This window comes from Zeus faber, assembly GCF_960531495.2.
Source record: "Zeus faber genome assembly, chromosome: 11".
In the NCBI taxonomy this organism is placed as follows: Eukaryota; Metazoa; Chordata; class Actinopteri; order Zeiformes; family Zeidae; genus Zeus; species Zeus faber.
This window is the reverse complement of record NC_137205.1, coordinates 17,141,325-17,166,234: the sequence shown is the minus strand read 5'-3', so window position 1 is coordinate 17,166,234 and position 24,910 is coordinate 17,141,325.

Genomic DNA, 24,910 nt, shown 5'->3' with positions numbered 1-24,910 from the left:
AACCAACCAACCAACCAACAAAACAAACAAACAAACAAATACATAAACAAACAAACAAACAAATAAACAAACAAACAAATAAATAAATATATAAATAAATATAACTAAGGATGAACAAAGGAATTAACTAACTAATTAACTGACTGACTGATTGACTGACTGATTGACTGACTAAAACTAACTAAACAAACAAGCATAAGTAAGGGACGAACGAACAGACTGACTAACTAACTTACTACCTACTTAGCTACATACTTAACTAGCTACCTATCTACCTACCCACCCACCTACCTACCTAACTAACTAACTAACTAACTAACTAACTAACGAACTAACTAACTAACTAACTAACCTGCGCGCTACCAGCCCCGTCCACGTCACAGTGGACAAAGACGGCCTTCATGTGGCGTTGACGCGGCCCTGGGGACTCCTTGGGGTTTTGTGTGTCTGGAAGTGAGAACGTGAGGTGGCAGCGAGACGCCACCGAGCCAGAGCCCCGCGCGGGGGATATTTACACACTTGACATTTACTAGAGGTTTGCACCCTCTCTCCCTTTTTTTTTTTTTTCTTTTTTTATTTAATTTTCCCACTACTCGCTCCAGCTCACTCTGCATGTACGCATTTCCTAACTCTAGGTTTCACCAGTGGGTGGAAAGTAACAACGTGAACAATGTAAAATTTTAAAAGTAGTTTTTCAAGTATCCGCACTTTTAGTATATTCATTTTCAGAGACCACCTATCAGCAAATATCTTAATATCTATTTTACTCCATTACATATATATATTCTAATACAGTCTGGTATTTTTTGTTTCTTTTTTACATTTTTCTTTCATGATCAGTATTCTTTTTATATATATATATATTTATTAATGACTTTCATACCACCTGAGGTATTTTTTTTGTAAATTATAACACTACAAACTATAACATTTATCTGCAGAAAAAAAATGGTACAGTGGCAGATAAGTATGTTTTATAAGCTCTGTTATTTATTTACATTATTTATTAATATTTATATTTGCAAATTAATATCAATGAATTAATTAAATGAAATAACTCACTATACTATTTCTTTAGGATTGTAATCAGGAGCTGTAGGAGTGCCATCAGCTGAAAAAGTATGTACGACTTTCACCGGGTGCCCTGACCCGACCCCAGGGTCCAGACCCTCCACGATAGGGCCGGGTGGTGGCCTGGGACAAGTTCACTTTTACTTTTAATTCTTTAAGTACATTAAAGAGCTGATATTAAAATTGGGAATATGTTGGGTTTGATTGCCACCTGGGTTGCTGCTGGCACCACCCTGCTGATTAGGGCCCTTTCTGTGCTCACATGGGGTTTCCTCCATATAACATCGTAAAACCCCACACCAAAAACATGCAGACGGAACATTGCCTGACCAGCGACGGACGTGGAAGTGGGTCTCCGGGCGCTGTAAGCTGCCCACCGCTCCTGTCGCTGTCCCCCCGGAGGAAGGGCAAGCCTAGATGGGGAAAGAAGCAGAGAACACATTTCACGGCCTCCATTAATTCCACGTGTGTGTGTTGGCCGCCGTGGCTACACACATAGTCTGACTGGCCATCGGGAGCACTGGGGCGAATCCCGGCGGGCCGGTCGCTCTGTATAATTAGACCGCCTGAGCAGCCCATTTTACAAAAACATGAGCGAGATAGATCAGAGAGATGCCCCGGCCCTCATAATCAAAGTGGCATCTCTCTCACTCAACCCCCCCCAGTCACCCCAAATCCCAGCAGCAGTCAACAGGAGAGGGTGAACAGGTGGATTCATGAACAAGTCTATGAAGTCACTTCAGGCTGATGCTGCAACTTGCATGAAGTGAAGGGATATGTTTGCGAGCGCTAGCAGCGGCAGCATTGCCGGCAGCAGGCAACAGCATTTGTTTTTCCAAGTTGCAAGGGATTTTTTTCCAGACGTATCACCGCTGCATTCAAGGCCTGCTAAGGAAATGCTACCGTGCTGCCTTCTAGTGCCGGAAATATCAATTTTAGATATGATTTATTATTTATGGTCCAGCAATACCTTAGCCCTAGTACAAATATATGAAAGCTGGCATTTGTTCATTAAAATTGTATTTTATTGCTTATAGACCAGCAATAACCAGGCCAGGAGTAATGCTCTGCACCTAAGTAGCAAGCCAAAAAAATTGTTAAATTTGACATATTACTTAGAGTTTGTTTGTTTATTTATATGTTATTTATTGTTTAACTGCATTTTGGTTGGTTGGAAGTGTTTACAGTCAGTACCTGATGTTTGTAATTGTTGATTGTTTACAGACCTGCCCTGAAGAGTAAGTCCTTCAAGTTTCAAGGTTCCAGTGATCTGACTTTCTTCCTGTGTTGAAATAGATTATACGTGCACGTGCGAGGCGGAGGCTGCCCGAGCACCTGCCCCTTTACCCCTTGATGCCCCGTGGCCCCCATGGTGCCCTTTTTATCGAGTGTGTTGGTTTTTGTTTTGCGTGCAATTTTCTGGGCAAGATATGCATGTGAGGAACGTGTCGTCAGCGCACCCATGATGTGCGCACAGCGGACCGCAGATCACGGGCGCCCGCGATGGCGCACATCGGGGGGCGCCCGGCTACGCCTTGATGTTCCGTTTCCTTATGGGGCGAAACCCCACCCCCCCCCTGTTGACGGACTGCCCAGAGAGGCAAAAATGGCTAAAACCTGAGCTGATGTACCTTTTCTTTTTTTCTGAGCACCTGCCCCTCTTAATGTCTCTGCACGTTATACAGCCTGTTCAAATATAGACATTCATGAAACACTGACTGCCATCATGGCCTGCTGGAAACAAACCTTCACTTGTTCTTTAAATATCTCTGTTTTAGTGTTACAGTAGTCTAGAGTATACATCCATTACGCTCACAAGTGGTGGTATCAAGGGCTGGTGTGTTTGTATGTGCGTCGATGAGGCGGGGGTGGTGGAGTGTCCGTGGGCTGGTTGTGGTGGGCTGGTCTGGGTAGAAAAGTCCAGGGACATTTTTTAGTCCGTCCAGTCTGTCCCTGGCTACACGTGTGCATGTGTGTGCAGTGACCAATAAAGACGAGCGAAGCTTGTCCAACTTTGTTCGTTTTCGTTTCAAATGTCAGTGACGTGCTTTGACGAGAGTCATTTTGCGTCAGGGTATTTGTAGTTTTTTCTTAAGTAAAAGCTCCGAGTACTTCTCCCACCTCTGGATTTCACTTTTCAGTTTGTGGAGTTGGTTTTTCGGAAACCCTCTGTAGTATCAAATGCAAGGCCGGGAGTTTCAAGTTCTGAGATAAAAGCCTTTCTCTCAACCGACAGCACCGCGAAGGAAGAAATATATTAGGCTTTAAGGTTTTCTATTATTTTAATGAAATGTCCGAGCGGGAGGCCTGAGAAAACAGCACATTGTCTTGTCATGTTAGCCAGCAGCGCCTGGATCCATTTCACTCTTGTTTCTTTAAAAAAAAAAAAAAACGGGAGGATTTCTCCACCTCCGCCGGCTCTCTCCGGCTTCAGTTTGTCTTGAAAGCGGATCCTCAGAAACCCCTGTTCCGCTCCGCGCACACACTGTCTCCTTAATTTGCCGAGCTGATTTGAGCTCCGCTCTTGAGATGACAATATTAATTAAGGCCTAATTAGAGCGAAAGCAAACAACGGCTCGTATTCGTGTTTTCTCTGAAAATGTAGAAGCCCCTATTAAACACCGGGAGAGACGGGAAGGGGCGGACGGGAGCCGTGAGCGGCGGGTAATTAAAATAACGTGACACCTTCTCTCGGGCCGTAGGAAAACCCCTCGGCGACAGGAGACGCATTCCACCACATGGCGTTTATGTGTCTTGGAGCCCGGCGGAGTTCGGCCATTGTTAAAGCGTGGCCAGGCCACCGGCGTAGGGAGGGGAGGCATTACCGCCGCTCAAACACATGACGTATGACTGACATGCTGGAGTCTCCCGCAGCCTGGAAGGAGGGGCGGCTCCAAAAAAATTGGCCCATTTATTTGGACTGGGATGGTCTGTCTGAGGGTCCGTGCGATTTAGCTGTAGCAAAATGTCAAATTGTCAAAATTAATTTCTAGCGAGGGAAATCAAGATGCGCGCTAGCGTCGGCACATTTTTGAGGTTTGAGCATACTTGCCGGACCAGGACGTGAGGCTGCCAGGGTGTTTGGGCTGAAACGAGCGAGGAAGGTTTTTAAATTCAAGTACTGTTTTCTTTCTTTGAACCAATAAAAAAATCACAAAAATTCCAGGAATAGCAGTTCCACTATTTTCCACTTCTAGTTTGGCGTTTAATAATGCAACATCCTCAAGATGGGTTCTTCTAAACAGAGGTACGGCCTGAGAAATGACTCAAGGCTATGACCAGATTGAGCAAAGCCTATCACTGGGATTGTAAGGGATTTGGCAGTTATTCCCCAAAATGAGTCCTCATTTTTCCATCATTGTAAGTCAACCTGTTTGGTTGGCTTCAGAATCTTTTAAATTGATCCAGTATTGGAAGAAGATTTTCAGCCAAGTGCCATGCATTGCGGTGATCGCAGTCGCCGAAGAACTCGGTCACGGTTGCCCCACTCGGACTGACTCCCTATGACCAAAAAACAAGGCTTTTAGGTAGGGCTTTTCATTTAACGATAAGACCTCAGTTAAAGGTAGTTATAAGGAAACCCTTTTGAAATCACAGAGAGACTGTGTTTATACGTTGGAAGAGCATGGTAGCCATCAAAACAAAATGTCAATAGTTCGCCGGGATGGTGGTGCGGGGGAGACGCGGCATTTGGCGCTATCTGACCTTTGAAGTGAACCAACAACAGTTCCGTTTTTCTTTCGTTTCCCTCTTTAGATCTTGTTGAATGGAGATATCTCTTTTCTTTCCCCCCTTCTGTTCTTTTGCACACTCCGGAAGTGACATGGAACGGGGGTTTGTGGAAGCTGTTGGCCTGATTGCTGCAGAGACGGACTCCACGGTGTTGAAACGTCTGTCTGAGGCTGTGCAGGGCCAAAGTCTGTGGAAGCAGACAATGTTTCTTCTTTTCTTTCTTGGAAAGCCTCGCTCCACTCGCGATCAAGACAAATCGCAGGCCTCTGACTGTCCACCTACACAGCTCTGTGCAGACCGATCCCAGCGACCGTCATCGCAGAGGTTCAGAGAGGAGATAGCGGGAGTGGCCTTTTTCCTCTGCCTCTGGAACCACAGTAGCTGTGGGTGGTTTGGGGGCACGAGCAGGTCCACTGACTGCACCTCATTCTTCTGATTGTTGTCTCTGTCTGAGTCCTGCTGGAATTAATGAGCTAAGACATCACCAAGATGTGTGTTATCTCTATCTCCGTCTGTCCAAGGTGAACAAGGTGAATGGACGTCTTTGTGTATAGGGCTAATTCAATTCAAAATAAGAAGTGCCATGTTCTCAAAATACATTAAATTCATGCTGTGGAGGTTCTGAGAATTACTGTATATATACACATACTCCTTAAGGTTCATTTGCACGATCTTGCTGAGTGTGTATGTTTGAACCCAGTATGTTTTTGACAGGTAAGGACTGATTGGACAGGCGTTGAATCGCTGGAACTCCATTCTCCACATCGTCCTCCGTGTCTCATCAGGGCCAACACTGCACGGTTCCTGTTATGCTTAATTAAGCACATGCCCATAAAATCATAACATAAAACTGTGTCAAGTTCCCAGGGGCGGTCTTCGTGATTTTGGAGGCCCCAGGCAGGAGCAATGTGAGGCTCTTCTCCACCTCACCTAATGCAAGCATGGCTACGGTAAACAAAAACTATTTACATGTAGAGGGAGCGCCTTTCGGTGAGACCCAAACCGTGAGCCACTGATGGGATCCTAGTACTGGACAGAAAGTGCTCAAACTCTTTTATTAGAAACTGTATTGATCCTGTTGGTACTCCTACTGTACATGTAAAGACAATATATTAATAATATGAATAATATTAAAAATATTTTAGTTTCACTTTCATGTGAGTGACAGACTGTTATGAAAAAACAGCTGTATGACAAATCACTGTAATAAAAATGCATTCATATTTTTGTTCTTAACTATTTTATTTTCAACATGTGTCAGATGCTCTCTGCTGCTTTCAAACGCGCCCTCGGGCTATGGGGCTTTTAAAATCTCATTCGGAAATCGAACCCTCAAGTCCGCGACCCCGAAAGTTCCATCCAGCGGCTTAGCACTTAGCTGATCATCTGATTAAAGGAACCTCTGCGGTGAATCGGATGGAAAACGTTGGACGTGAACCTGTGACGGCAGCGTCTGAACCCGCCACACCACAGCATCCTGCTGGGCTCCGGCTGCGGTGAGATCATCTCCACTGGTTTCTCTTGATATGGTACCAGGGTTACTATTAAAGATAACATCCCAAACGTGTCCATCTGCAGGCTGACGCTCTGCTCCTCTAGCTCAGTGGTTCTCAAACCGTTTTTAGTAGTCTAAGAACCCCCTTCACTGGCATTGAGAGAAAAAAATAAAATTATCATAAATTGTGTACTGTACATTGTATGCGTTTTTTTTTTTTTAAACATTATATATAACCAGTTACTTAAATTTTAACATACCCGTAGGGGTACAAGTACTCCCATTTGAGAAACACTAGATGACATGACTTAATAACCTTCAGACTCCAATCAGGAACTCTATCTAACAACAAGAACATTGGTTGCATGTGTGAAGTCTGTATTCAAACCCGTGGTCCAGCCCACTGTGGATCAGCTTATCACCCTGAGCTAAACCTCGTGCTATCCTCAGGAAACGTTGGTGTAATTTAGGCTGAGTTTCTCCACAAAACACTAAATTGTGTGACATATACTGCAGACGCAGGGGCTCCAAGACATATTTTGGAAGAAGAGATTTGTTTTTAAATCTTGTACAACGTGCCCTTTTTCTTTTTAACTTTGAGCACCTGCCCCTCTTAAGGTCTGCCACAATGCTCATTTTTCCAAAACACACTTGGCGGTGGGAAGAAGGCCATGGAAGAGGTATTGGTTGGGATGGTGATGGTTGAACGTGCCAAACGCCTCCCACCCCCCCGTCTTTCTGATTTCGTCCGATGGCCGTCGCTCCCGCTCCTGTCTGCTTCAGTGTCTGCTCCATAGTAAATAAGCAGCTGTGCGCCTGGAAAGGCGCTCTGCATGTTCTCACAAAGCCAACCGCAAATGGGAGGTGAAGCCGGCGTTTCGTGGACTCGCAGCCGGTCGCACTCATTGTGTTACACAAGACCAACAGAGGCTTTAAGCCAATCCATATTGTCCATACGCTGCATATTGCAATGGACCATCACCAGGGGTCCCAACACTGAATTCTCATGCTCTTTACCCAAATAGAAATAGTTGAAAATGAATATTGCAAAACACTGTTTTCATGATAAAAATTATGAGTATGTTTTTACAGTAGTATAGCCACTGCTCATGCCGCTAAACTAAATGAAATTGGTTCAGACCAGTGGTGAAGGAATATTTGGGTTTGTAAATTATGATTACAGGAATCCCACGCAGGTCAATCTATTGATAGTAATGGTTCAAATGAAGGCAACGATTCTGCAAGCCTTACCATTGTGAGCAGCCTTCATCATTCCATAAGGGCCAAAAGCCTTGACATCTTGAGTTTTAAAGTCAACTTTACCTCAGATTAAGCTGTGATAATCTTCGCTACGATATTACAAAGCGATGCAGAAGCTTACAAAGCATGGCCTCCCACGGATTTGTATTTGTCCGACTTCCTTGTGGCAGGAGAACTACGCTACTGGACACGTTTGTTAAAGTCCATCATAAAAGCCCAGTTTTTAAACTGCTAAGTCCTCGAGCAGCAATTTTCATGGGTTTTTGTTCATGTTTTATGATTTATTTTAAAGATCTGTTGGGGAGATCTGTTGGGAAATGTGTCCGGGCAACAAAGCTGAATGCCTGTGCTGAGGTTCATTGGGGTATCAACATTTTTACATGTGAAAAAGGAAGCCGAATCCTAGTGCTAAGTCGGCCATTTCAGACAGATATAAACACGCCGATATGAGTGGGCTGCTCACAGCCGGGGGTACACTTTTAGGAGAGGCCTGCAGCTGGCTAAAACCACAGATTGGTCATATAACGCACATGGAGCGTCACAGCCTGTCAGAAACTGGGCCGAAAAGCACCTTGGGAATGATTCCCTTCAGGTTTATTCTGAGAAAAAAATCATACAAATGTAGATAGACCTTAGCTGCTCGACTGTACTCAACAGTTGAACCAAGTTGTGTTGTACAAGGCTCCACTATTCTCCAGTACTTTTGAGCCTTTTAACGTTTTTCTACGGCGCTCCCTGCTGCAATACATTGATTCCACAGAATAGTGATTTCACACCGCTATTCATTTCTGACAAATGACGTTTGACGCATGAAAAGTTGCACTTTTTGAGCTCTTGTTAAAGTTATACTCCAGTTTTCTGTGGGGGGAATTTGCTTGGTGTCTATCTCGTCCAGATTCCGAAGAGCAGGACAAGACCAATCTATCTACAGTATTTGCCGCACGGAAAGAGAAATATCAACTCAAAACTTTGGCTTGAGTGGTCGCTATGTTTCCTTTCACTCTAAATTATTGACTATACTGTAGCTTGTCTTGTTGTTGAGAATTTGCTTTGTTTATCTCTGGTTGCCATTGCTTACACATAACCTTCAATTACTAACCATGCGATTTTTTCGGTTTGGAAAAAATTGCAGGGGAAAGCAGGACGCAAAACTGGCTGAATGTGGTGTTTCACAGTGGTTTAATCTTGTAATGTAAATGTTGTAATGCAATGTATGTTGGAAATCCAATGTATTTTGTCAGACTTTATTTATCACGTGTCTATCATAAGCGCCTATTGTTGACATCAAGCACAGGAAGGTAGAAGTGATGTTTTGTGTGTAAAAAAGAACCATCCAAAGCATTACCCACACTGACACAGACACACATAAAACCACAAACTCTCACCCAGGTTTTCTCTGGCGCGTTTTGGGAATATGAAATGCTAAGCAAATGTTGGACTCAGTAAGCATCATAAAATCTTTCCCCGCTTGTTATTGCATGAATCAAATGCCTCCAGCTGGCACGGTAATTACACATCATTTAAATTCTGCTCCTTGGCCGTGCGGGCTGGTGTTTCTTTTTTATTTTTATAGAATAACGGGTTAGGGCTTTATTTTTTGTCTTTCAGAGGCCTTGTTGTATTGTATTGGCCACAGCCAATCCATGTACTGTACATGTGGTAGACTCAGACATTGAACTGATTTAATATTACTCTCACTCTGGTAGGGCTGTTTCTCTGCACCATGTTCTCATGCATGGGGGACATCTATTCTATATATATATATATAAGAATACTATATACTGTTTATATATATATTATATGTATTATATATATATGTATGGAAATATATATATGTCAATGTATATAAATATTATATATATGTATTATATACAGTATATATATTATATATATATGTTTTATATAAATATATATACAGTATATGTTCTATTGTTCTCAGAGTTGCTTTGAAGTAAAACCACACTGCACACACTTTGCCCAATTGTGGAGAATAGATCCTTTGCTCTCCTTCTCAACAATTGCCAGTTTATGGGAGCAGTGATTCATCCGAGCTCCCTGGATTCTTAAAAAAAAAATGAAATCAAATAAATGAATAAATGTGAATGGATCCTTCCATAGATGAATTACCACACATGTTGCCATTTTTGTGCTTAGGGGTACGGATTATGGGTAATTATGACACTTTTATGCAAAGGGTAATAACTTCATTTCTGTCTCACATCTATCCGTGAAGAGAAGCATTTGAGTTAGTTACTTAGTGAGATGGTTAGTCACGATAAGATCGGGAATTCCGGTTTACAGCAGCAGAACAGAGTGAGTCAAGAAGGTGATCAATTTGTATCCAAGAGAGAGGAAAAAAAAAAAAGAACAGCACAAAGCACATGGAATAAAAGCCAAACAACGTGTCCATTTCGTCTCCTTTGTCAAAGATAATTACTTCAAGCAATTAAGCAAAATATCGTGAAGGATCAGTTACGACACAACATCCGAAAACGCGTATGTGTACACCAACAAAATCAAGTTTTAGAACTGTCAAACTCATATCCCAGTAACTAGCCATGACACACCCTGTGTTCAGAACTTCCATTAGGGTGTTATTTACAGCACCCGATTAAAAACAGGAAAGGTGGTAAAACCCTCCAGTCAGCGTATCTCTGTTCTGTCTTGCTGAAGCCATTCCTCACAGTCAGAACTTCGCCACTCATCGTCCACGGCTCGGGTTAGCATGTTGACACAGAGCCCGTGGTGGGAACCATTTATCCAGAAATCACGTGACGTTTCCAATCCGCCCCTAACGCCAAGCCAAACTGCCTGCCAGCCAGCCTGCGAACAGTCTCGCTCCAAACACATTCTGGGAACAAATCCACCAGAGATGGTTTGTTTGTGTGTCTGTCTTTCTGCCTGTTTGCCTTTCTGTCTGTCTGTCTGTTGTTTTTTTTTCTAGCCGTGTAGCACAGCATAATGTGAGCATGTTCTTGTGTTTTCCTTTATGAGTATGTATGTCAGTAGCTCGCCAAATTCTAGTGTCCATTTTCGGCTATCCCGCAATATATGTCTAGGCAGGGCCAAGCCAAATAGCCGCTTATCCAAGTATTACCCACATAGTCTGTGGGAAGGGCCAGTAGGTGGCACACAGACACCTCCACCTCCTGGAAAGGCCAGATACCACAATGCACAATGTTCTCAGTGTAACAGTTTACCACCTTCTCAATGGGATCTCTTAACCAAATGGGAACCCAATGGGATCTCAATAGGAACCAAACCTCTTTGGTAGTATTGTGCTATCTTCTGCTCACACAACTGCCACAAAATGCAAAATTGTGATGTGGAGACTTCCCATAAAAGTTATCATCAGTTAGTGGTCGTGTTTCAAAATGGATGCTAGAACCGCAGTAATCCAGTAAAACGCTTGACTTCCAAGAGTAGAAAGAGAAACTAGTAGCTTGCAATCAGGAGGTCAGGAGTTCGTGGCAATGGAAGGGGTGCAGGACCAACGTCACAAAAGCTCAGGCCCGGCACCTGACCTTCCCACAGGACCAAGGGGTGGGGGTGTGCAGGGGGTGGAGTTGTAAGGATTTATGGGAGAAGGTGAGAGGCTCTGGCAGAGGTTCAGCCCCATGGCAGACCCCTGGGGGTCCGGCTTTTTCCCCTTGTGTGTTGACAGCGTTACTGAGCATGTGGACTCTGAAAGATTGGGTGTACTTTGCTCCCAATTGTTCTGACCCTGGTAGACCGTGGCCTGCTCTACCAATTGGCTTTTCCGCTTGGGATCTCTCACCCTTAAATGGATCTCCTAGGTATTGGGGGGCCTCTCAACGCCTGCTCCCGCTACAGGAGCTACTGGAGCCCCCAGGACTGGGTTCATTAACTCTGCATTGATTGCTCTGGCTTTGAAAGTGCACAGTGGCAGTGGCAGGTATAATGTGACGCTATGAAAAAGCACATAGATTCCCCAAGGACTAATTATAACGCAGCCATGTATGTTTGCAAAGTTTTACCATACCCCCTAAAAACACCATTATCGTTCTGATTTTGGAGCCATAGGTAATAGTGTCATGCTGATTTTACTGAGAAAAAATTAAGAAAATAACGCATTCCCCTAATTTCTGCATGCATATTAAAAACTATAAGTGCAGTGTCTTTATCTTTACTTTCTCCATTCACCACTGGAGGGCCCTGGTCATGAACATGAGAGAACATTGCGGGCCTCTTTTAGATGCTGTGTCAGGGCTGTCCCTGGTGCTGCCTGTGGAAAGTGGTGGCTAAATATGATTGATGAGGGTCCTAACGCGGCCGGCCCTCCCAGGTGAGCAGACCCTCAGAAGTGTGGCGCTTCCAGGCACTGTGCGATAACATGGCAGCCGTCCTCCCTGCCACCATGCCGCTAGGAGCCTCATTTATCATTGGCATGGCCCATATCGAAGTTCACAGCAGGGCCCCGAATATGACTTGACCATGGGTGTTACTATGGAAACACAGGAAGCCATCTGAACAGGACGCGGGCCTCAAAAAAACATTAATTTTTTTCCTGTTATCAGCGCTCAGCGATCATTCTTCAGTAGCTTGAGCTTATGATGGCCTCCTCCGTTCTCTGACAGAGGCCGAAGAACTTGATATTCCTAAAAGAAAACCTTCCAAGCGGTACTTCATTCCAATGCTGTTACATATACTGTAGCCCTCAAACAACCCTAATTTATCCAACAGTTCGACTGAAGATTGAATGACCACACAGGGAGCGAGAGGGACAGAGACAAAGTGAGAAGGTGAAGGAGAGAGAGAGCGAGAGAGAGAGAGAGAGGGAGAGAGACAGAGAGAGAGAGAGAGAGAGAGAACAGACCACTGGGCTCCAGAGTACATTTGTGTTAAGTTCATGCTAGGGGCTGAGTAAGGGTAAGGGGGAGTAAGTTTGTTACTAAATAGCTATTGAATTGTCACTACTGGTTGCATCAGATACAAGGATAGCAGTAGTAGTAGAGTAATAATGTAGACTCTGTGAAGTAAGACCTAATCTGCCTCGGATTAACCAGTTCAAATCCTTAAAATATCAAAACAGGAAGTAATGTTGAGCTTGTTGGCCCTTTCAATTTTCTGATTTTGTGAGATTGTTGTCATCAAGGCCACTCAAGTCCAAAAGACCAAATGAAGACCAAATCTTTTGGGTTGAGGGACTGAGTCTCAAGACCAAAACCAAAGAAAGGCCTTCTCTTGTTGGGGTCAAGTCCAAAGTTGATCAAGTCCAAGTGTAGACCAACGAAGCTGAAATTTAAGGAAAGACGCCAAAGTCGTGCAAGTCAAATCACCATGATACCATGACTGCAGCTTAGTATTGGCCAATCATTTTGGTGATGAGATACTGAGAATTTGCACCGTAAAAGAGCAGGTCAAGTCAATGCACGGTCAAGTCCAAGATAAGACCAAGTTCTTTCAAATGTAAACTCAAGACGGGCCTCGAGACCGATTCCATACTTTATTATATACTCCAACCCCGGCCGTCTGTTTAGAAGTTTTACGTTGCAGTTCGAGCAGTGATGAAGGACAGGTGAAACATTAAAAACCAAACCCTAACTATTGTGCATATAGGGGCGGTTTGGCCACAGATTAGTCCTATTCCTAGACTACATCACACTTTTAATCAGGACTAACTGAAATGGCCTTCCTCAAGCTGCTTTCACACATGCACTGAAACCCGAAAATTACCCGGAGGAGCTGTATGTGTGAACGCAAATGTCCGAATCAGTTGGACAGGACATTAAACAGACTTTACCCAGCCAGGGCCCTAGTACAAAATATGTGTAATGTCCGATTGAGCGGTATGTGTGAACAAAGCAGGTGATTGTCCGGAGAATTCACGTCGAGCGAGTGTTGATGACGTCTCTCTCGACTGCAGCATGATAGTGACGGCTCCACAACGCTGCAGCTTTCTTTCTCCGGTGGGGTCTTCGTGCACACAGCTTGCACTAGCTGCTTCGTACTCCTTTCTGCTTTCCTTTATATTCATTTTAACTCTTTCGTTTATATTGCGGATATGACCAAATACAGTGGTACCTCGACTTACGACTGTAATACGTTCCATAAGAACGGTCGTATGTTAAAACAGTCGTATGTCGAAGCAATTTTTCCCATATGAATTATGAAATCATGAAGGGTGAAAATAAACAAAATACACAGCACAAACACAGTAAATATGAAAAAAATATAAGCCTCGAACTATGTGCACACACGATGTAGGTCGCTCGCTGACTGACCGCTGACTGACTGCTGACTGACTGCTGACTGCCCGCCGACGCGCCAACTACAAATTTCCACTATCGTATCATGGAGCAGTCGCATACAAATTTTTGCGACTATCGCTCCTCGTATCTTGGATTAGTCGTAAGTAGATGCGGTCGTAAGTCGAGGTACCACTGTACATGGATTATCAACCCAATAAATGTCACAATTACTGAGAAGTCGATAGCCTCGTCCGCCATCTTGGGTGTGCTTGTAAAACTCTGCAGTGTCATGCGTCATTGCATCACGCTCTACCTTCTGCACGCTCTGCCCAGGCTCCGCCCCTCGCCTACACCAAACTGAGTATTTCCAAGAAGTGTAAATGCGTCTGCCACAGACAATCTACGGTTGTGTGCTACATGTGCGAAAGGGCAACTCCGGACAAAGTCCGGACCTGATTATCCGGATATTGTCCGAAGTTCATGTGTGAAAGCAGCTTCAGTCGTGTTTCAAAAAAGTCTCAGACTTGCCGTAATCTTGGCTTCCAGAAGGAAGAATAAAGCTAATCTCGGTCTAGGTGAAGCTAAGTGAAGCTTTCTCCAGGTCGAACTTGACAATAGAGAAAATGTATTTTCTCCACTAAGATTAGACAGAAGAGTGGTTATTGACAGGAGATGACTAGTCCTTAATGACCTGAGTCTAGGACGTCCTAGTCGAGAACTAATTAATCTTAGATCAAGCAACGTCTCAGGAAGGCATTTTTAAATTGATTTTAGTGGTAGTCCTGATTTAGATCAAACCCTGTCTGCGAAACTATCTAGGCTGACAGTGGTATACCATGCGGTGACGCTCCAAAAGACATGCCACTGCAGCTAGCAAAGAAGGTGTGTGAGGCGGACCCCGCCACAACCTCCCAGAGTCCAGAACATTTAAACACTTTTTTTCTGTCTGACTTCCAGAGCCTGATGGGCTTTCTGGCAGATGGGGCTGAACTCCTCACTGTGCACCTCTGTTCCACAAATGCCGTGGAGCAGGCGGGGAATTTATTGGGACCACCCGATTGTTTTTGATATTTCTTGACCAGTTTATCCAAGGTATTCCCAGGTTAGAATTATTAAGTGAATTGAGGTCTTACACGGTCTACCTGCTTTTCCAGGCAAAACCCGACAGCCCAAAGAAGGCCTCCTTTTGCTTCCCAATTGAACCTTTTCACAGTGATTCCTTTGGGTTGCATTACATTACAACTGCATTATAGAAAAGAACTATTTTCAGGATGCTTTTAGGAAAAAGGGCCAACAGATGTACCTTATGTGTCTCTATCACATATTTTTCATTATTAACAATGGGATGACTGTTGACTTTCTTAAAGCCTTTCGGGTTCAAAAGCCCTTTGTGAGCGTGGCAGTGCACGGGTCAGATTCCAGCCCTTTAATTAGGCCAGATTGGGAAAAAAAAACACACTGCTTGGGTTTTTAGGTGTGTGTGTGTGCCTGTGGAAAGGTGTGCGGTAGGGCCTGAGAAGCTAATGCATGCATGGCATCTGCCTAGCTCCGTGATTTATAACCAAGTGCGCTGGACACCGCGCCGGTCAGACTAAAAAAAAAAAAAAAATGCTCATAAAACAAGGCTTAATTTAGAAATCTGACAGCTAGTTACTTAGCCAGATGCCACCAATAAACTTTTATTTTATTTTTTATTTTTTTTTTAAGTATTGGAAAGGTCGTGGAAATGAACCAAAATATTTCCTGTGGTAAGTTCCCCGACGCAGGTTTGGGAGAAGGAGTGTGTTATACTGAAATACCATCTATGTTTGACATTTTGGTACATTTGAGGGCATATAATGTACAGTATATATGTACTGTGTATATATATATATGCATATCCCCTATTCTTTTCAGCATAAATGACATTTCACATATAGAAACAAACAATGTTATTCCACCCAATGTAGGTTTAGAATGCTACTTTCCTCATAAGAATCATAAAATAAACAACAATTTTATCTTGTTTTTCACTATTTATCTTCCAATTGTCCAAATGTCATCCAAAATCACATTTTAACCCTCCTTATGTGCTAAATATGGCCAGAATGAATCGAAACGTCAGAAACCAAACAGCTGAATTGAGATTCCAGTAAAACACGGCGATGGGGCAGGGCTTTCCGGCGTAGAGGAAAATATACTAAAAAACAGATCCCTGCCATTTCAATTTCTATTAAAAGAAACGTCCAGAATAAACCCCCTTTCACCTGGTTTGTTTTCCCTGGGTAATTCGATGAAATCCAAATTGGCCGAGCAAACAAAAAAAGGTCCCTGACCAGCGGAAAAAATGGGAAGTGCTTGAAAACAAACAAGAAAAAAAAAGAGAGAAAAAGTCTTAAGAAGATTTGGACTTGTTTTGTTTGATTTCATCTATATCCAAGGGGTAGTTTAACCTTCTGTCCACAGGAAGGAGAAAAATACTTCTACACCTTTGATTGGATTTACCAGCATTGTAGCCAATGATGAAATGGTAGTCAATAAGAATCTGAATAAAAATAGAATAGAATAGAATAGAATATCTATCTATCTTCATAAAGATAGATAGATAGATAGATAGATAGATAGATAGATAGATGTGCTGTGGTAAAGATTGGTGCGTCACAGTACTGAGAGTTCTTATAAAAAGAGCTTAACATTCTGAAGAAATAAACAAAAATATACAAAAAATAAACAAAAATAAGTAAAAATTGCCAAATATACGACGAAATGGCCAGTAGCCCGAGACAGGTGGGATCGAATCAGACGGGCTAGACTTTGCTCTCAACGTGCATCAATGATCCTTGGGCGCCCATGACCCTGTCGTCGGTTCACCTCCTTCCTCGGACCACTTTTGGTAGGTACTAACCGCTGCATACCAGGAACACCCCACAAGACAGGTCGCTTTGGAGATGCTCTGACCCAGTCGTCTAGCCATCACAATTTGGTCCTTGTCAAAGTCGCTCAGATCCTTACGCTTGCCCATTTTTCCTGCTTCCAACACATCAACTTCACTTGCTGCCTGATACCTCACACCCCCTTGACAGGTGGCATTAGAATGAGATGATCAATGTTATTCACTTCACCTGTCAGTGGTTTTAATGGTGAGGCCGATCGGAGTACATATATATATATATATATATATATATATTGATATACTGTATTCAATTCATAGATAAGAATGAATGAGTAGCTTTTAAAGGGGAAATACTTTGCTCCTTTTCAACAAGCTAATATAGGTCTCTGAGGTCCCCAAAACATATTTTTGAAGTTCTTTTGCGGAAAATACCACTCAGATTATGCATTCTTGCCATTCTAACATGCCTCTAAACCATCCCGTTCTCGTAGGGGCTGTTTCAGTGTGTGTAGCTTTAAATGTGAATGAGCTGCCAGGCCCCTATTTCTGTGAGCCAATGGGGTTTGGGCGGTTCTTTTACTGAAGCCCTGAATGAGCTGGGGTTGGGCTGTATGTGCACAACAACTAGAAAGTGAGTTTTGCATATTAGCTCCCCTTTAAGTTATTACAAATGTATTACAATGTCAAGAATGTTATTACAATAATGACAATGAAATGAAAACCACTGAAGAGACATGAAGAAATGAAGAGAAATTCAGAAAGTATCAGAACGTTTTGCCAATGAAACATATGCAAAGGATTGTTTTAAACAGTGTGATATATATATTTCATATGTACATACTATATACACAATATATATATATATATATATATATATATATATATACATACTTTTTCCGAGACGGGTTTAATCCAGAGCCTGGATTGAATTTGTGCACTGTCGGACGTGATAAGAGAAAATCTCTCGGGGAATCCAAGAAAAATAAACCCTGGAATACTTTTTATTTTCGAACACACTTACGGAATGTAATACCCTGCTCGCTGGAAAGATACCTGGGTTAATATCAAGTGGCGTTGTTTCTTTCCCTGTCTTTTCTAGGAAACTCAAGTTTATTTTTGGGTTGTGTTTGTAAAAGATCGTGTTCCGTGTGGTGCAATAAAACATCTTTCGACCTTTTCCAATAAAAGATGAATTTCTTGGAATCTGCTGGAGATCTTTCTACTTTTTCTGCATGGAAACAGAACTATCCCCGAATATCCAATTATTCAGAGGAATGTCATGGACATAATGGTATTAGTATCACATGCTAAATTATGACAAAACAAAACACTAGTCCAGTTATGCCGGTCAGAATGAGAGATGCAAGGATTCTTGGCCCCACCCCTTCTCCACATATTTGCGCCTCCGTGACCGAGGTGTCAGACTTATTTTGGGTTGTGAGGCGGATTGGTAAAAATGCAACTTCATGCGATCTAGATGATCTCCTTTTTTTCCCACCCACCAATCATCCTGCAATACTAACTTAATGAGAGATTTTAATGAAAATATAATTTGTTCATTATTTAATTTTTTCCTCAAATCATCCCATAAATATTTTGTTTATTATAATTATTCTAATATAATACATTTTAAATTTCAAATTATTATTATTATTATTATTATTATTAATAATAATAATAATAATAATAATAATAATAATAATAATAATAATAATAATATGAATAATATTAATAATACGCATACTACTACTACTACTACTACTACTACTACTCATAATAATAATAATAATAATAATAATAATAATAATAATAATAATAATAATTATTATTATTATTATTATTATTATTGTTTTTAAAATTGTTTTTTTCTTCCCCAAATCCTCCCATGACGTGTGAATATTTCGATTTTGAATATTTATGAAAATATTGTAGCGACCCAAGGGGGTGGGCCCAGGCCTTTTGGTGCAAAGGATTATGGGTCCGGAGATGTTAAGTGTCTCTGTTGTGTTTTATTATGTGTTTTCGATCCTTGGGGATTTTCTGTTGGTGTTGGGCTGTGTTGTTTGTGTTGGGGGGTGACCCAGACTGTGTTGTCTGTTGTTGGTGACTAGGATGGGACCAATGATGTTCAATGATGTAGCTGGTTATGGCATGAGGGCTTCTATATATAAATATTTTCTATGAAAATAAATGAAGGCAGCACCTGCTGGTCATGTGGTGTATGGAATGCAGGCAGTGGCTTTATTAGTAGTTGATGTTACAAACTTGCCACAATATTATCAATTAATATGATTTAAAAGCAATTTTTTGTGGTAATTTTCAATTAATAACTATTCATAAAACAGGCAGGTTGGATAATATAAAAAAATAATCAAAAACAAGTGCTGAAAACAAGGTCCATCTGGTTAAATCAATCACTCAGCCTGGAACAAGTCACTGAGTGTGACTATGAAAGTCATCTTGTGTGGCGGCGGTTTGGGTACATCCTCCACCTCTTGCTCCATCACCCTCCCTGGTCTGATGGCGGTGTGGGTCCTGGGTGGATGTCAGGACCTGGCGCCCAACAAAGAGGCTCTTTCTGTGGAGCAGGAGGTGCTGAAAGGCCGGTCGAGGGTGGGAGGCCATCTGGAGAGCTCTACCATCACACTGGGACTAAACCCTAAACCAGGGGACAGGAGAGAGAGCTGGTATTCCAACTCCCTCTACCACACGAGACGGAGATCCACAAAATATAGTGTAGAAAGACTCCTAAGTCAATACTGTTACAGGGCTTTGTGCCTGGACAGGTAGAAAGGCCAATAAATATGGAAATATGCAGAGTGGGCGATTACCCACTCACTCCATATGTTAAGCATCAAAAGGTCATTTTATCGTTCACACTTTATGATGTAATCCCGGGAGCTTTCCCGAATATAATGTTTCTCAAAGAATCTCTTTATCTTGGAGTGCTCGTTTGTGGTTGCGTTGTTTGTCTCAATTATTAATGCTGCACTATTTTGTCCTTGTGCACTTCTTGACAGAGAGATAGATAAATGATATATGTACTTATATACATGTGCCGGACCAAAGAGAAAAAATAAGCGATTTGCCCAGTGTTTCAGATGAAATAATGACATTTATAAGTAGAAGCAACTTGGCTTCATACCTTATTGATTCCTGATGCTGCCGGTTTTCATTATTTTTATTCAAATCCTTTTCACATTGTATGACATGTTTGCAACAAGCCTGGAACACGGCTTCCATGGCACATGGAATTAAGGATTTAAGGATTCTCTCTCTCTCTCTCTCTCTCTCTCTCTCTCTCCTCCCTCCAAATCCATGATTTATTTCACCCCGTTCGTCCACATCTGGAGCGATATCGTTGCCGGGATGTGTGGAAGTAAAAGCAGCTGCTGCTTTTATGAATTAATCATCACGTTTCGCTCTCTGACTTATTGGAGAAAGGTTGAACGGCAAAATGTTGTTATTTTAGATGTCACGAAAAAGTACATTGAGTTGGTGGAGGGCGTCGCGACAACGCTGCTACAGGTACGACGTGTTAAACATACAGTATGTGTATACGGTAGTCATAAGCATATTAATACACGGCTCTGTGGAATACTCAATTCTGATTGGTCGATAGTCGAAATGACGAATGCCGATATCTCCATTTTCAGTTGTCAGGCTTTGTTATAAAATTATTTTTAAACAATATTCAGTCTCTTTTTTTCTTTTACTTAATAAGTAGCCGTGTAAGGGCGCCCCGGTAGCACACCGGGTAGCGCGCACCATATTCAAGGCTCAGTCCGCCCGGGTTCGATTCGATGGCACGTGGCCATTTGTAGCATGTCTACCCCTCTCTCTGTCCCCTTCCTTCCCACACTATCACTCTCACAGTCACTATCGCAAAATAACCCTTCAGAGCGATACAAGACCTTGATCAACCTATCATGGGTTCTTTCGCGCTAACGACCGGCCGGCTGTAGATTATCACTCCCTTATGCACCTACAGTACTTTGGTCGCCTCAATCATTCAGGGCCGTGAAGCCACGGCACGCGGCCGACCATTCCGCTCCCGTGTTACACAGAGCAGAACTTATCCCTCCCTGCCACCCTCCCCTTCAGCCTATCCGACGCTGCTTCACTCCGTCGCTCTGCTCCCTCTCCTCCTCCACTCCCTTCGCCCTTCCTTGTGAGGGGGAGCAAGGTCCCACGGCAGCAGAGTCAAAACCTGCCTCCCTGAGCGCTACGTGCCAGGGAATCCCGGAGGTAGAGAGGTCTCCCGGCCAAACGGGCGGCGCACGGACGCTGACGCTGCACGGCCATAGGGGGCCGCTGTGGCGCACGGGCCGTGAAGCTCCGACGCAACGTACAGTAAGCCCACCGGAACTCAGATAAAACAAATTTGAAAACTTATGAAATACACGCTGGAATGCTACTATTGTCCAAAACACTCAAATAATGATCAAATATCAGCATTGCAAAGGGATTTATCTGCATTGTGAGTATCTTCATTCAAATCACTCAAACACTGAATGTTTGTCTGGACTATGGTTAAATGTAAACTACTGAGGCCTTGTAAACGATCAATAGTCCTTTCAAAATGCATGAGCGACGGAGAAGCTGACGTCGACCTGTAAACGTTGAATACATAAATATAAGAATCATCTCTTCCATTGTTTCTGCTCCCCGTGCCCCATGGATCTGTCACCGGCGGAGACTACTGTAAAACATTACGTTTCCTCCGGTCCTGGCTTTTTACGTGGCTTGAGCAGCGTGTAGCCGGCCACACACAGTTCCCGGAGCCCCGGCCACGAGGGTAAATAAACCAGGAGGATCCATCCCTCCACCCCTCCACCGCTCCGCGCCTCCGCCCTTCCACCCCTCCATGTGTGGCTGTGTACGGTGTCGACAGCGAAAACAAAGCTGGGTCAGGCTCCGCTGGAAGCTGCTGCGAGGTGTTAATAGTTTGATTGAGAATTCAAGAAAACCCAAAGTCACTATTTGATCGTCAAACGTATTTGGTGTACTATTTAGATAATACATACTGGGTACCAGGGGGTCTTAACCTTTTTCTCTTTCCCCTCAGAGACCCCTTAAATCAAACCAAATTTAGTCTTTCAATCTGCGATTTAAAAATTTTTTTTTTGCAGGACTTACAAACACATTGTAACGCATGGATTTTGTTAGAACTTATATTTCAACACTAGATTTTATTCATCCCTGGAGGGAAATTGTGGTATTTAGCTCAAACCTAAAAAAAACCCCCAAAACAAAACATTTATTAGAAAATAGAAAAGTTGTCGATATACTATAAACTTAAAAAAAATATCTTAAAATAGAAGCAATAAGCAATAAAAAATAAATAACAAGAAAATGTATCCTTAAATAAACAACAAACAAGAAATTTCTGAAAAAATGCAATATACAATAAACAAAAACAAATAAATAAACAAATGCAGTAAAACTAAAAATAAACAAGAGACAAGGAAAAAAAGTTGGCAACATAATTAGGAAGTATGACTCCTCGCATGAGGCCTCGCGACCCCCATCGAGGGCCGCGCACCCCAGGGTGGCAACCACTGTCGTATACAGTATATTTACACCAAATTAATCCTCTTCATAAATATAATGTGATGGGTTGAAGAAGCGAAAATTTGATGGAACTGAAAGATATGAATGGACCCCTTGGCCCAGGTAGTATTTTATGAATCCGTGGGGGGATCCGCTGAGAGTCTAAGCCACATTTCAAAGTAGGATTCAGTGCGATCAGCGGAGGTCAAGGTCTCTCCGTACAAATGAACCCAACAGATCCGTTTTTGTTTCTCCAACACCTTGATAATTTGGATGATTAATTACAGAGAGGAGGGTCCACGGGGTCCATGGACTCCGTGGCACGACATATTTACGACGGGGGCCAACGCTAATATTTCCACTTTTTCCGTAATCGCTTGTAACGGGGATGAAAGGCCTGACGGCCGTGTAGGAGTGTTTGATGATTTACCTCCCAGACTCTGTTTTCGAAGCGTGTGATCAGCTGAGGGGCCATCCATTCTGCAATGTAAACACACGACACAGAGATGGAAACCATTGTGAGGGACTTGCTTTAAAATGTCATTTTTCCAAATTTTAACCGCCGATGGATCAAGGGGTCCACAGGCGTGCCAAACAAGGTCAGGACTGTTTATATGAATCATGCGAGACTCGCAAACGATCCGGCCCCGAAGCAAACCATTCTCCAGCAGCGAACGATGCAGAGTGAAGCATTGGCTCGTGGTGAATGGTTGAAATTACCCCGAAAATAATTAAAGAGGATTAAATAAATGTGAAAAATATGGACGAGTATAAGGGCCACGCAAAAAAAGGCCCTCCTTTTTTTTTTTAGAGGATAAACTTGTAATTCCGACTTTAAAGTCAAAATAACGTTTTAAGAATAAAATCGGAATTCCCCGATTAAAGTTGAAATACGTTGCGAGGACACGGTTCGTGGCGCCGGCTCTCTCTCTCGCGGAGCGGGTTCCGGAGGCCATCGCCCAGACCCCGTCCTTCGCCTCCCGCAGGAGTGGGCCGGCTGGCGTTGTTCCTCAATGAAGAGCGCTGCGTGACCCTGACCGGTGGAGAGCGGCATCTCAGCGGACGGTCTGTTGGTGCGGTTTGTGCAATTTTGTTTTCGAAAATTGTCACCCCGTTTAAGACCAGAGAGGTGAGAGAGGCGCTCACGCTGCTCAGGTCCCTCCGGAGAAAGGACCCGGAAATGTTTTAAGTGTGGGGACTGGGGACGTGGGACAGATGAAGGAACGGATGCCTGGCTCAGGCATCATTCTGGTGTCGGGGGGGGGAACGCTCCGTCTTGTTTGTATTTTGTACCAATCTCAATTGGCACTCAGCCCAGAATGCAGCCGCGGCACCCTTGCAAAATAGTGTCCGGCGGGAACTTGTTTTGGTGGAACCTTTGCACGTGGGGAGGCGAGCCCTGCCATTAAAATGGCTAAATACCCTGAACAAAAAAAAAAAAAACTCCACATGAAACAGTAAAAGATGTACAGTATGTCGACATGTGAAAACTTGCCATTTTCAGGGTGGAGGTCGCCAGCTCGGAGGTTGTTGTTGTTGTTTCACGTGGCGACGAGGGACTTTGAAAACGGTGACACGCAGATAGCGGACGGGGAGGAGAATGCCGACTGAAAGAGTCACCCTGTGGCAGGCTTCAGACCAACACCCTCCACCCGGTGAGTCAGACAAGAGGGCCGGGGAGAGGGGGTGGTGGTGGAAACTGAAGTGCTGACTTTATTCTCAAAATATAGCCTTAAAACTCAAAATTCCGACTTTATTCCTGAAAGGTTATTTAGACTTTATTCGCGAAATTTCGATTTTAAATTCCGATATTCCTATTTGTGGCCTGTAATACTCTACCTTTAATAAAAGCGAAGGCATGATGGCATGATTCATATTGAATGTGATTGATTTAAACTTTACATCCAACCAAAATGAATCATTTTGACAGAATTAAACACACCATCAGAGCCGAACCGGCTCTTCTGACTCGTTACACCGACTGAATCAAACAAACGGAGAGTCGGAAAAAATTGAACACATCTTTTTTTACTGATTCACCCATGAAGAGCCGAATCTCCAAAAAGGAGCCAAACTTTTCATCGCTAGTTTATATGAGCCAGGTTCCTGAGGAATTCAGATGCCCTAAATTCAGCCCAAACTGAGCCTCTTCCGCCCCGTGTCACAGGTGCCGAGGGCCATTCACCTTACAGTACTCCAGAGCCAGGAGCCAAAGCTCCATCACCCAGATTGGGGGTGACAATCCTCACGTTCCTCCGGCTAAACACACGGCCCTAATCTGGAGTGGCTAAACAGGAATAACCCTCCAAACTGGCCCCGTAGCCTGTGGTCCCTCCTGTTTGTTGTCGTCTCATTGCTTGGCATAGACTTTAAATAAACAGAGCTTTGATAAGCCGGGGGCCAGACGCTCACCCCTGACCCCCTCCAGTTCCGATCGGGGTTCCGAGGGCATGAGGTTCACCAGGTGACACACTAGTGTAGCTTTAAATTAGCCGTCCCCATCCCCCTCTTTTTTTCCCTTTTCTTTTTTTTACACAGGGAGGTTTATAAACACTGGGAGTGGGAGTGTTTGTCGGAAATTGACTCTGTCCAGAGTGTGTTGACCCCGAGGAGAGCAGAGGTTAAGAGGCGAAGGGCCCAAAGGAGCTCCATAGATTTAATGTTGGACATATACAAGGAGATAAATACATACAGGAAATATGTGTGTATTTATTT